At 43.8% G+C, this 14,578-nt stretch overlaps 1 pseudogene; it reads right to left on the minus strand.

The window, feature by feature from the left end:
* Nucleotides 1–9,099, minus strand: part of LOC108845106 (uncharacterized) — a 13,965-nt pseudogene extending 4,866 nt beyond the window's left edge.
* Between the last annotated feature and the right edge of the window lie 5,479 nt (nt 9,100–14,578).

Consider the following 14,578-nt stretch of genomic DNA (forward strand, 5'->3'; position numbering starts at 1 on the left):
ACCTCGTGCTTTAACCTTCTTATTCAGTGACCTTAGCAGTGATGAAAGACCCACACATGGACCTGGAACACCCTGACTTATCTCATTTGACACTCCAGAAGTTCTATACCGATCAGGTTACACTGGGCAGACTTAACTCCACTTTATCTGAACCTAATCTGGACTTTAATTCTTGTTGTCATGGGCACTATATCAGGGTAGAATGAGAACTACACTCAGGACTTCTTATCCGATTTTTATCCCTCTTGCTGTTCCTGAGTGGCTAGCTCACCTTTAGCTAGTTCCCACCTTGAACCCTGACCTTTAATTCCACCCTCATGCATTTGCTTTTCTAGTACTTTATGTGCAGATATGTGCAAAAAGGTCGGAGAGGAAAGGATCGACGCAGTTCTTACTCATCAATGCTCACACAGTGGAAGCAGGCAGAACAATCGGAGTGCTTGTTCCGACACGAAAGGGAACAACCGAGGTGCCTGTTCCGATACCATGGAGAACAATGAGAAGTAAGTGGCTAGAACAGACCAGAATGAATCACCAGTGGCATCATGTACATCACTTGTTACCTCCTTGCTCGTCACCCCAGCATTTTGTAATTCAGTACATAAAAATAAAAAATAAAAAAATAAAAAAAATAAAATAAAATAAAATTTATGTTTTTGCTTTGATTTACTGGTGACGAGAAGGGGAAGAATCTATGATGCATGCCACAGGGGAAGTTGAGAGAGTAATGGTGGTTTCAGTGAAGTGTTCTGAAGGGGAAGTTGAATCGCGCAGAGCAGTCTTATGATCGATCTATCGGAGAGCAGTCCGATTAGCAGAGATGAGTAAGGACTGTGGACCTCAATGGAGCCGTCCTCTCACGACCATTTTGTGCGATATCCTGCACCCGCTCTTGGTAAACCCTAAACACTCTTGAACTCCACCATAAAAGTTAGCCTGTTCTATACCTAGCCCGTTCTCTCTGAGTAGAGCCTGTGACAAGAAGCTCACGCTGATTGATACACTAAAAATGAATCCTTGCTACTGCCAAGTTAACAGTTGCAATTGTAGTATTTGAGATTCAAATCCAGAGGACCAGTCTACACTCTAGTTCTATGAGTTTCGAAATCAAGCTAAGAAGAAGATAATGATTTGGTTTAAAAGGTGACGTAGAGAACAAGTAAAAAGCACAAGCAATGAATTCAAGTTAAAAGGGGTCAATCTAGGATGAATGCGAGTGATCTCAATCACGACCGAGCAACTATTCAGGTTCGATGCAGTTCTATCTAGAACTCGGATCACTCAGCTGGAACACTCCACTGTCGTGGCAGTGATCACTTTGCAGATCGATCTCACCACCTAACTGTCGTTGGGATGAGATCGATTGCAAGCCTTAGAGAACAAGTCCGATCAGTTCACAATGCACCTTAACATCTACTTTCGTGTGGCTAAGGATGCAGTGCTCATTCATACAGGATCTAGCAACCTATTACACTTTTGATGCACAGATTTACTTGGGATCAAACGCTAGATGATCAGTTTAACGCAGGCATGAAACAATGAATGAATGAAGATTTGCTAAATGATAACCTATCTTATGCTCAGTCGCGAATGCACTCTATCACCCTAGATCAACAGTCGACTACTCAATCATGATGCATAAAAGAACAACAGATGAAACTGAAATACTCATGATCAGATTAAGAAGAATAAAACTAGGGTTCAGGTTGTTCTTCGAATGAAGAGGTGAGCCGTCGCCCTTACAAAAAGCTTGAATCCCAAAAGTATGAAACTTGTCTCGCAAAAACTAGCGTAAGTAAATAAAATAGATAGGTGGCGTTTTATATGGAGGCGCCAATCAGAAGAAAAGAGATTAGGGCAACAAGGCTTTAATTCCCGAAATAGGAGTTTCCATATTCGTCTGGAACAATCTCCGGATCACTCCATCTGCTTGTTCCGCTTGAGAGAGAACAGTCTCGGGACTGTTCTCTTGAGTGTTCTCCGCAGGAATGCTCCAAAAGGACTTCTTTTCATCAGGCACCTTCTCTTCTTTCTTCTGCTAACTCCAGACCTGTAAAAGGTCAAAAGGGACTAGACTGACACGAATTAGTGACTTGAAACAAATGAAAACATATATACAATGATGTGAAAAACACCATATATCAATTCCCCCAGACTTAGATCCTTGTTTGTCCTCGAACAAGGCAAGTATCAAGAACAGGGAGAAAGTTTTGAAAGCGTGGGAACTCGCTTATTCTCAGCAACCATACTCTTACCACAAATCTCTGAACCATACAAGCTGTAGATTAGGACCACACACACTTACTGAGAACCCCCTGATCGCTGTTCGAAGATCGGCTCCTTACTCTACATCTTAACCTGAAAAGGCAACACTTTCGAGACAAAACTCCTTATGTTCAATTAAGATCAGTGTGAGCTTCTTGTCACAGGCTCTACTCAGAGAGAACGGGCTAGGTATAGAACAGGCTAACTTTTATGGTGGAGTTCAAGAGTGTTTAGGGTTTACCAAGAGCGGGTGCAGGATATCGCACAAAATGGTCGTGAGAGGACGGCTCCATTGAGGTCCACAGTCCTTACTCATCTCTGCTAATCGGACTGCTCTCCGATAGATCGATCATAAGGCTGCTCTGCGCGATTCAACTTCCCTTCAGAACACTTCACTGAAACCACCATTACTTTCTCAACCTCTCCAGATTCTTCCCCTTCTCGTCACCAGTAAATCAAAACAAAAACATTTTTTTTTTTTTTTTTTTTTATATATGTACTGAATTACAAAATGCTGGGGTGACGAGCAAGGAGGTAACAAGTGATGTACATGATGCCACTGGTGATTCATTCTGGACTGTTCTATCCACTTACTTCTCGTTGTTCTCCATGGTATCGGAACAGGCACCTCGGTTGTTCCCTTTCGTTTTGGAACAAGCACTCCGGTTGTTCTGCCCGCTTCCACTGTGTGAGCATTGATGAGTAAGAACTGCGTCGATCCTTTCCTCTCCGACCTTTTTGCACATATCTGCACATAAAGTACTAGAAAAGCAAATGCATGAGGGTGGAATTAAAGGTCAGGGTTCAAGGTGGGAACTAGCTAAAGATGAGCTAGCCACTCAGGAACAGCAAGAGGGATAAAATCGGATAAGAAGTCCTGAGTGTAGTTCTCATTCTACCCTGATCTAGTGCCCATGACAAGAAGAATTAGAGTCCAGATTAGGTTCAGATAAAGTGGAGTTAAGTCTGCCCAGTGTAACCTGATCGGTATAGAACTTCTGGAGTGTCAAATGAGATAAGTCAGGGTGTTCCAGGTCCATGTGTGGGTCTTTCATCACTGCTAAGGTCACTGAATAAGAAGGTTAAAGCACGAGGTGGTTAAAGAGCATCACAAACAAGGTCCTGATTCCCACAATAGTTTTGACTGACTCGATCCTAAAACTGACTCGATAAAAACATAAAAATGACACAAGGACTGACTCAAAAAGCACACAAGCGAATATAGTACAATCGCTCCCCTAGACTTAGTTCACACCATCCCTGGTTGTGAAAATAAATCAGAGGAAGCTGAAACAAACCAAACAGAAGCAAATAACATGAAAAATAAATAGTTCAGATGGATAAGACAAGGGATAGAAATAGTCCTTTCGGGCTCAGTCTGAATCGCCGCTACCGGAGTGACCAGCTGTCCTCCTGTTCCTCGGCAGTCTCACTCCTCCATTCGATGTTCCTGCTTGTTCCTTGCATGGGCGCCTTGTTCTCTGCGGCGTACGTGATGTTAGGAGTTTTGAGGCTCCTAAGTCAAATGATAGTAAAGTGGTAGTAAGTTGTCGAACCAATTCTAAGGGATTTAAAGCAATGAGAATGCAAGTGTCTATTTAATCTAAGTGCAACCAGAGATTTGAATGATTTTAAATTACTACTAATGATTGAACGCAATAAAAGAATTATACTTTCTTAACTAATGGAAAAGAGAACTCATGGGTGTAGGGAATTTGACCTTGGTGATCAAGTTTCGAACTAAGAAATGCAAATGATCAATCAAACTATCAACCTTAAGCCTAAACACAATTCTAAGCAAGCTCTATGTCTAGATGAATGCTCATTTGCTAACACATCTCAAACATCAAATGTCTTTGGTTGAATAATATGAAAGCAATCATTAAGAACAAGTCTAATAGCTATCTTAGCATCTTTAACAACAAATGTCTTTGGCAAAGTACACTAAAAGCTTAGGAGAGTTGTCTCAGACATTTCATCAAACACCTTTTGGGTGGGAAAAGCCTAATGATCACCTTTTAAGTAGCTAACTCAAAAGATGCATTATGAATACTCTACTAGCAAGGAACAAGAATGATCTACACTAAAACATCCTAGAACTAGCCTAATCACCCTTAATCTCCCTAACCCATGAATTCAAAAGGTGATTACTCAATAATCTCCATGATTCCTCTTAAACCATGGTGGATTTCAGATTAATCATGTAGAGAAATAGATAAGAAATCAACAGAAACACAAGAACATAACAAATCAAAATCCAAAAGAGATAAACTTTTCTTGAGAGTTTTGTGTTCTTCCAATAGATCAAAGATAATCTGCCAAAAGGTGGCTACAACATACTTAAACATTAGGTTTTTCAGAGTAAAACGTGCATAAGAAATTGCAAAAAAGTCCTTGAAAAATCATAAAATCGTGTAGCAAAAGGGGCTGGAGCGACCTTGGGGGGTCGCTCTGAGAGGTCGCTCCAGCCTCAATTTTTGTGTCTCCGGGCGATGAAAACGCGAGCTACTTAGGTGGGTCGCTCTGGTTGGTCGCTCTGGTTGGGAGCGACCTTGGGGGGTCGCTCCGGAAGGTCACTATGCGGTTCTCGACCAGGATGGATATGCTTCTAGTAAATTGATCATAACTCCTTCATTACATCTCCAAATGACTTGAAACCACTTCCATTAGAAAGCTAACTCAATTTCCTGTGTCTCCACAAAATATTAGCAACAGAAGATTTCTCTAAGGCCTCCATCCGTGCTCATCTTTCACCTCCTTTTTTCACATTGCTTCCAAATGTCTCCAAGAACTCCATATGGTGTTCCAATACCTGATAGAGACATATGTATGCCAAATGCAACCTAAACATGTCTAAATCCTAATCTATATGATGCAAATGCTTATGAATGAATAGCTAAAACAATGCAAATATGCAAGATATCAACTCCCCCACACTAGTCCTTTACTTGTCCACAAGTAAACTTTCAAGAACCAAGGAGAAAAGGTTTGAAGATGGGGACTCATAACCAAAAGAAAATCTTCTTAGTTCTCAACCTAACAACCTTGCATAATCATACCAAATAACAAGAGCAAAGATTTTATCCATCTCTAACTTCTCTAGGCCTATCTCAGCTCCTTTGATCTCTACACTCATTAACCATGCATCTACAAACCACAAATCCACATCTCTCTAACATTTATGAAGCAAACTCAATAGACATCTCACAAATGGTCAACTGGTCCAAGTCATTTGGTTTGGTAAGACAAAGGCTTTAATGCAAGTGAAATCAGAGGTTCAAAATGATCTTTTAAGGTGGTTTACTCTCAAAACAAAGTAGCTTTGACATTACACATAATATATCTAAGAAAGGGATCAACTCATGCATACAATGCTCAATCTCCATTGTTCTACCCTTTCCCAAACATACAAGATATTTAATTATTCCTCAATGTCAAACCCAACTCACATCTCTCACCAAAAGATCCCAAGAACATTCTTCACATCAGACTATTTCTTTTTGAAATCAATAAGGGATTTTTCACAATTTTAAAACAAATCTTAGCTCCTAACAACTTTGCTAGCCCCCTTTTTCATTTTTTTTTTCTTTTTTCTTTTACTTTTTTTTTTATATTTGGGGGCCAAGACTTTTCACAATAAGAGCTAGATACTTCTCCACTTATCCCATAAAGACTAATCATTTAAACACAAAGAGTCAAACCTTTCATATTCCCAAATCACAATCACAACACTCACCCCCTTCCTATAGCTAGACAATAGAGTGACTAATCTAGCAAGAATGGAGACTAAGCATTGTCGTTCCCAATACTCTCAACATTATGCACATGTAAAGCTTTCCAAAGAAGCCTCACTCAACAAATAATGATGGTTTAAAAAGGAGGTATGGGTTTTGGGAGTGGAGTACCACTTGAGTTTGTCAAAAAGATTGGTAAAACAGATGGGACAACTCAAGTGTGTATATCCATGACTTAGTACACAAGGGACCATATGCAAGAGACATTAAAACAAGAGCTTGCTTCAAAGAGAGAGTATCAACAGTCAAATGAGTTTCAAGAGGAGCATTCAAGGCACGAAGTTTACAAGCTTTCCCGGCAACGGCGCCAATTTGATGTTAGGAGTTTTGAGGCTCCTAAGTCAAATGATAGTAAAGTGGTAGTAAGTTGTCGAACCAATTCTAAGGGATTTAAAGCAATGAGAATGCAAGTGTCTATTTAATCTAAGTGCAACCAGAGATTTGAATGATTTTAAATTACTACTAATGATTGAACGCAAATAAAAGAATTATACTTTCTTAACTAATGGAAAAGAGAACTCATGGGTGTAGGAAATTTGACCTTGGGTGATCAAGTTTCGAACTAAGAAATGCAAATGATCAATCAAACTATCAACCTTAAGCCTAAACACAATTCTAAGCAAGCTCTATGTCTAGATGAATGCTCATTTGCTAACACATCTCAAACATCAAATGTCTTTGGTTTAATAATATGAAAGCAATCATTAAGAACAAGTCTAATAGCTATCTTAGCATCTTTAACAACAAATGTCTTTGGCAAAGTACACTAAAAGCTTAGGAGAGTTGTCTCAGACATTTCATCAAACACCTTTTGGGTGAAAAAAGCCTAATGATCACCTTTTAAGTAGCTAACTCAAAAGATGCATTATGAATACTCTACTAGCAAGGAACAAGAATGATCTACACTAAAACATCCTAGAACTAGCCTAATCACCCTTAATCTCCCTAACCCATGAATTCAAAAGGTGATTACTCACTAATCTCCATGATTCCTCTTAAACCCATGGTGGATTTCAGATTAATCATGTAGAGAAATAGATAAGAAATCAACAGAAACACAAGAACATAACAAATCAAAATCCAAAAGAGATAAACTTTTCTTGAGAGTTTTGTGTTCTTCCAATAGATCAAAGATAATCTGCCAAAAGGTGGCTACAACATACTTAAACATTAGGTTTTTCAGAGTAAAAACGTGCATAAGAAATTGCAAAAAAGTCCTTGAAAAATCATAAAATCGTGTAGCAAAAGGGGCTGGAGCGACCTTGGGGGGTCGCTCTGAGAGGTCGCTCCAGCCTCAATTTTTGTGTCTCCGGGCGATGAAAACGCGAGCTACTTAGGTGGGTCGCTCTGGTTGGTCGCTCTGGTTGGGAGCGACCTTGGGGGGTCGCTCCGGAAGGTCACTCTGCGGTTCTCGACCAGGATGGATATGCCTCTAGTAAATTGATCATAACTCCTTCATTACATCTCCAAATGACTTGAAACCACTTCCATTAGAAAGCTAACTCAATTTCCTGTGTCTCCACAAAATCTTAGCAACAGAAGATTTCTCTAAGGCCTCCATCCGTGCTCATCTTTCACCTCCTTTTTTATCACATTGCTTCCAAATGTCTCCAAGAACTCCATATGGTGTTCCAATACCTGATAGAGACATATGTATACCAAATGCAACCTAAACATGTCTAAATCCTAATCTATATGATGCAAATGCTTATGAATGAATAGCTAAAACAATGCAAATATGCAAGATATCAGTACGCTCCTCCTGCGCTCCAATGCAGCCGCCTGTGATCGCCCTGAGTATCCTCTTCATGAGGCTGTTGTTCTTCTTCTGGGAATCAACCATCCAGCGTCTGTAGGCGTGATCATCAGTCACATCGGTGAAGTCCTCCAAGTCATACTCACCATCAGCCGGTGGAGTCACATGCTCCACATCATCCATGTCTTCATCATCGTGCTGAACCGGTGCCTTCGGATCATCGCAGAGGTGCTCTTCATCCAGTGAGAACACAATGTTTTCCAAGGATAAGAAGTCTGTGAACCCAGGGATAGGCAGCTTGCAGTACAGAGGGTTCCCTTCTTTGTCCTGGAACTTGTAGGTGGTCTCGTCGCGCAGGATGTGGCATGCAATCAGGTAAGGAGTATCGATGTACTCAATCGCAGAGACGACCGTGTAAGAGCTGAGGTTGATGTTGAAGTGCTGGAACAAGGGCGTGAGCAGACTGCCGCATCGATCCTTCTTATCATCAGTTCGAACCAGTGTGTCTCTGCGTTCAGCGAACATGGAGATGAGATGATACCCTGGGTTGGTCTTGACTTCCTGGATCGGGGTGATGTTCTCTCTGCGCATCTCGTCCTCAAGTCCCGTGTAGAGAACTTGGAGCTCTCCATTCGTGATCTTGGAGGTGTACTCCTTTGCGAACAAGACATTGGACACAATCTTGGCGATGATCCGGATAGCAGGGTTCCGGATCTGCGACTGATAGGCCTTGCGAGAGGTGAACTTGCCGGCTGCGATGAGATCCCAAAAGGTGTCTGCCGGCTTGAACTTCTTTTCCACTGAAACCCCCTTCGGCGTGTCTGCAATCTCGAGCAGCGTGTTAAGATCGTTGAGAGAGATGGTGCAGAACTTGCCGTCAGCCATGAAGGAGAAGGAGCAGTTCTCGTATGTAGGCGCATTGGGGTTCTGGTAGGTGATCTTCCACGTCGCGAGCACTTGCCTGACAAAGTCTGGGTAGAGAGCATGGGCCTGGTAGCAGAGTGGCATGATTCCCATAGCTTGCATCGTGTCGAACACCTCAGTATCAAGGCCTATAGCGCCTAATGTTGGCTGGTGCACGAATCGGGTGGGCAAGATCTCTGCCAAGAGCAGCCTGTTGTATATCGCTGCCGACTCCTTGTCCCATCCCTCAACGTTGAAGTCAAGGAGAATCGGATCATTCAGGTCGATGGGCGCACCCTCAGTCTTGTTCGGCCATGGGTAACCAGGCGGAGCACTCGCGGCTGGAGAAGTTGTGCTCTTGGTGGCTCGTGCGTTCCGCATCTTTGGAGGCATCTGCAAGACAAAAACAAATCCCAATATCAGCACAGTTCGTTGGTTGTTCTAGAAACGATGGAACAATCCAATCTTCTTGTTCTATCCAAGTCCATCGATTACTAGACAACCTACACAAGCCTCAATCTCAACAGAATAAATCGCAAGGGCCAAGAACCACAATCAACAAATCGGTTCCTCTTCCATTTAAAATCTATCACGAGTTCGATCCTAGTAGCAAGTATACTATCAAGAGCTACAATCTAGGAGTAAATCGCAAAGCCTAAAGGAAAAAGAGGATCCAAGAAATCACTCCCAAATCGCGATTTGCATGCGCAAAGGGGGGGGGGGGGGTTCTTGTCCGATTACCTTAAGTGGGGAGGTGATTCCTGCAACACAAACCAATCTCTAGAGAACCCAAGAGGTGAGAACCAAAAATCGTGAAGATTGAATCAAAAGGGTGAGAGTTTGCGATTTAGGGTTCTTGAGAGGGGTGGTTGATTTGCGGCGAGAGAGAGAGAGAGATAGTGGGGAGTGGAATGTTTGGGCGTTTAAAAGCCAATCAAAACCGCTTCCCCTTCCCTTATCTTTTTTTTTTATTTTTTATATTTTTTTTTTGTTTCGAGAACTTACCTGGGAACAATCGACGGAACAACCGCTAGAGTGCTCTCCTGGAGTGATCTCGAATTTTCTTGATTTTTTTTTTTCAACCTGCAAGTTAGTTCCTAGAAAGATAAAGACAAAAGAAAACAATATTTACACTCACCAGTGGGTTGCCTCCCACCAAGCGCTTGTTTTCTGTCACTAGCTTGACTTCAGTGAGCCGATCAGGCTTGAGGGGGATCGCTCAAGGGTATCTCTACACCTTCAGCGATTGTTGTGTCAGCAAGATATGGCTTGAGACGCTGACCATTGACAACAAATTCTCCTCCTCTTGTGTCCAGCAACACAACAGCTCCATAAGGGCGAACCTCCTTAATGGTGAAAGGTCCAGACCATCTAGATTTGAGCTTTCCAGGGAACAGCTTAACCCGTGAATTGAAGAGTAGAACCTGATCGTTCGGAGCAAAGCTTCTGCTGATGATCCGCTTGTCGTGGAACGCCTTGGTCTTTTCCTTGTAGATCTTAGAACTCTCATAGGCCAGATGCCTGATCTCCTCCAACTCGTGGATCTGAATGGTTCGCCTCTCCTTTGCAGGTTTGATATCGAAGTTGAGTAGTTTGACAGCCCAAGCCGCTTTGTATTCTAGCTCAACAGGTAGGTGGCACGCCTTGCCATAGACCAGATGATAGGGGGTGGTCCCTAAAGGGGTCTTGTATGCTGTTCTGTACGCCCAGAGAGCATCGTCAAGCTTAAGGGACCAATCCTTGCGGGTGGTGTTGACAGTCTTCTGCAGGATGTTCTTGATTTCTCTGTTTGAAACTTCCACTTGACCACTTGTTTGAGGATGGTAGGCGGTTGCAACCTTGTGTTTCACACCATTCTTGCTCAGCAATCCTTGGAACAACTTGTTGATAAAGTGTGTTCCACCATCGCTTATTACCACTCTGGGCACTCCAAATCTTGGGAAGATGATGGAGGTGAACATCCTGGTTACAACTCGCGCATCATTGGTTGGACTAGCAATCGCCTCTACCCACTTGGAGTATTAGTCCACAGCAACTAGGATGTACTCATTCTTGTGAGAGACTGGGAAGGGTCCCATGAAATCGATCCCCCAGCAATCGAACACTTCAACTTCCAAGATGTAGTTCTGAGGCATCTCGTTTCTCTTACTTATACTCCCCATCGTTTGGCATGAATTGCATCGAGATATGAAGGCGTGAGCATCTCTGAACATAGTGGGCCACCAGAAACCGGCTTGGAGGATCTTGGAAACAGTCTTGAAGGTGGCAAAGTGACCAGCATAAGAGGAACCATGGCAGTGGTGAAGGATCCCTGGAATATCAGCCTCTGGAACACATCTCCTGAAGATCCCATCCTTGCCTTGCCGATAGAGATACGGCTCATCCCAGAAGTAGTGCCTTGCCTCCCTCAGAAATTTCCTCTTCTCATTCCCAGTGAACCTCAAAGGCTCTTTCTCAACTGCCAAGAAGTTGGCAATCTCAGCAAACCATGGAAGGTTCGGGTACTCCTTCTGGATCACTGCAACGAATGATCCTTCTACGCGGGAACAGTCCTTAATGGCAGGTGACGACTGCTCCATGTTGCGCAGATCAATCGTATTGACGTACTCCATCGGTTGTTCCACATCAAGAACTGTCTCATCTGACACTTTCATCCTGGAGAGATGATCTGCCACTCCATTATCAACTCCCTTCTTGTCTCTTATCTCTAGATCAAACTCTTGGAGCAAGAGAATCCATCTTAAGAGCCGTGGTTTAGCATCCTTCTTCTTGAGCAGGTACTTGAGAGCCGCGTGGTCTGTGTGCACAATCACCTTTGATCCAACCAGATAGGATCTGAACTTCTCAAAGGCGAACACGATGGCAAGGAGCTCCTTCTCCGTGGTTGCGTATCGGCATTGGGCTTCATCTAAAGTTCTGCTTGCATAGTAGATCACGTGAAGCTTCTTGTCTTTACGCTGGCCAAGGACTGCTCCCACTGCAAAATCACTTGCATCTGTCATGATCTCAAAAGGGAGATCCCAGTCTGGAGGTTGGACAACTGGTGCACTGACTAGAGCTCCCTTGATCGTGTGGAATGCGGCTAAGCAGTCACTGTCAAAGGCAAACTGAGCTTCCTTGCAGAGCAACCGAGTGAGTGGTCTCGCGATCTTAGAGAAGTCTTGGATGAACCTCCTATAGAAACCAGCGTGTCCCAAGAAACTCCTGATTCCCTTCACTGAAGTGGGTGGTTGCAGACTCATCATGACCTCGATCTTTGCCTTGTCCACCTCAATGCCTTTCTCGGATATCTTGTGTCCCAGAACAATCCCATCTCTCACCATGAAGTGGCATTTCTCCCAGTTCAGCACCAGATGCTTCTCCTCGCATCGCTTCAGTACCCTGCACAAGTTTGACAAACAGACATGAAAGGAGCTTCCATAGACGCTGAAATCGTCCATGAAAACCTCCATTATGTCTTCGATCAGATCAGTAAAAATCGACATCATGCATCGCTGGAAGGTCGCTGGAGCATTGCACAAGCCGAAGGGCATCCTCCTGTATGCATATGTTCCATAAGGGCATGTGAACGTCGTCTTCTCCTGATCGTCTGGGTGGATGGGAATCTGAAAGAAACCTGAATAACCATCTAAAAAGCAATAGTAAGGGTGGTTAGCCAATCTCTCAAGCATTTGATCAATAAAAGGAAGTGGGAAGTGATCCTTACGAGTCGCAGCATTCAATTTACGAAAATCAATGCACATGCGATGACCAGTAACTGTTCTAGTGGGAATCAATTCATTCTTTTCATTTGTTATAACAGTGATCCCACCTTTCTTAGGTACTACATGCACGGGACTAACCCACTTACTATCAGAGATCGCATAGATCACACCTGCTTCTAGAAGTTTCATTATCTCTTTTTTACAACATCTTTTAGATTCGGGTTTAACCTCCTCTGATGTTCTACAGAAGTCATCGATTCATCTTCCAGGTGTATTCTATGCATGCACAGATCAGGTGAAATGCCAGGTATGTCAGCTAGAGAGTAACCTAAAGCCTTACGATATTTTCTCAGTTCACACAAAAGCAGAGCAGTCTCTGCATTGTTCAGGTCAGCATTCACAATGACAGGATATGTGGAGTTGGGTCCTAGAAATGCATACCTGAGTCCCTTGGGAAGGGATTTGAGCTCTACCTTTGGAGCTTTCAACTCGCTCCATGAGTCATCGGGCTGAGCTGCCGGAACAGACGGGTTCTGGGGCGCGGTTGTTCCAGTCGCTGTGCTGGACTCACTGTTCTCCCCCAGACTTAGATTCGCCACCATTTTCTCAATACTCCTGGCTGAATCCAGGAATTTGGCATAGGCATCAGCATCAACACTCTCTAAGCTCTGCTCGGCTTCAGCTCTGATTAAGGCGAGCTCAAGTGGATCCTCGGTGAGAATCTCCTCGATCATTCCTTCATGCGGCTCTAGGGGATCACCATCTTCTTGGACAGTGAAGGTTTGTCCATCCAGCATCGGCTTCTTGAGCATCTGATCCATCTCAAACTTCATCACAATATCTCCAAGGTGGAGATCGATCTTCCCTTGTCGGACGTCAATGATAGCTCCAACAGTGCAGAGGAATGGTCTGCCTAGGATCAGGGGATCATTGGAGTCTTCCTCGACTTCCAGAACAACGAAATCGGCAGGAACAATTGTATTCCCAACCAGAACTTGAAGATCTTCGAGGATTCCAACTGGAGACTTCACAGATCGATCAGCAAACACTAGTGACATCCTGGTAGGCTTGAAGTCCGTGTATCCAAGGCGCTTAGCCACAGTATATGGCATGAGATTTATGCTCGACCCTAGATCGACGAGTGAGCATGAGAAGAGTGTTCTGCCAATCTGGACCGAGAGAACAAATTTTCCCGGATCACCCAACTTCTTAATCCTTCTGTTCTGGAGCACCGCACTGCACTCCTTAGAGACAATCATGAACTCGCTGTCATCAGATATCTTCCCAGAGATCAATCCCTTGACGAAGCTACGCATGGATGGTATCATCTGGATCGCACTCATCAGAGGGAGCTTGACAGTTAGGTCTTCCAGCATCTTCCTGCACTTCATCTCTTCCTTATCCTTGCGTGTAGCCTTAGCTGGAACAGGGTAGGGCACTTTCGGTACATACTGACGAGCAGAAGAAGGTGCTGCAGTCGGTGGAACAACCCCAGCGGGTCGCTCTGCTTCAGGCGGAACAGTCTCAGTAGGTTGTTCTGCATCTTCCTCATCTGTGGGTACAGCTTTAGAAGGCTGATCCGACTCCTTCTGCTTCCCTTTCTCAGCCGATGTGAATCTCCTGGGGTCTAGATCAGGCAGTTGCTTTCCACTCCTCAAACCTACTGCATTGCACTCCTTGGGGTTCTTGTCTGTTTTCCCAGGGAGAGTTCGTTGCTGTCTCTTCACGTTCTCAGCAGTCTGAGCAATCTGAATATCCATCTGTCTCATATGGCTTGAGACATTGTCATACTTCACACTCAGGTCATTGAACATATGATTCATCCTGGTGTTGATGTCGTTTGTGACCTGGTTCAGTGCTTTCCCTTGGATCTGCTGTCCTTGGAGCAGCTGGCTCATCATATTGGCGAGGCTCTTCATGTCATCATGCGGAGCAGTCTGAGTCGGTTGTGCAGCTTGCTGATTAACCGGCTGTTTCTGGCTGTGGAACTGAGCATTCTGAGCTGGGTTAAGGACAAAAGTTCTTCCCTGATTGCCATAAGGCCTTTGGTATCCACTGTTCTGACCCTGGTTCCCTTGAGCTTTATCGTCTGGTTTAGGGGCATTGAACAGGTGGGGATTGTTCCTCACGTTAGGGTTCGGGTGATAGTTCTTGAA

This window comes from Raphanus sativus, chromosome 3 (genome assembly GCF_000801105.2).
Source record: "Raphanus sativus cultivar WK10039 chromosome 3, ASM80110v3, whole genome shotgun sequence".
NCBI lineage: Eukaryota > Viridiplantae > Streptophyta > Magnoliopsida > Brassicales > Brassicaceae > Raphanus > Raphanus sativus.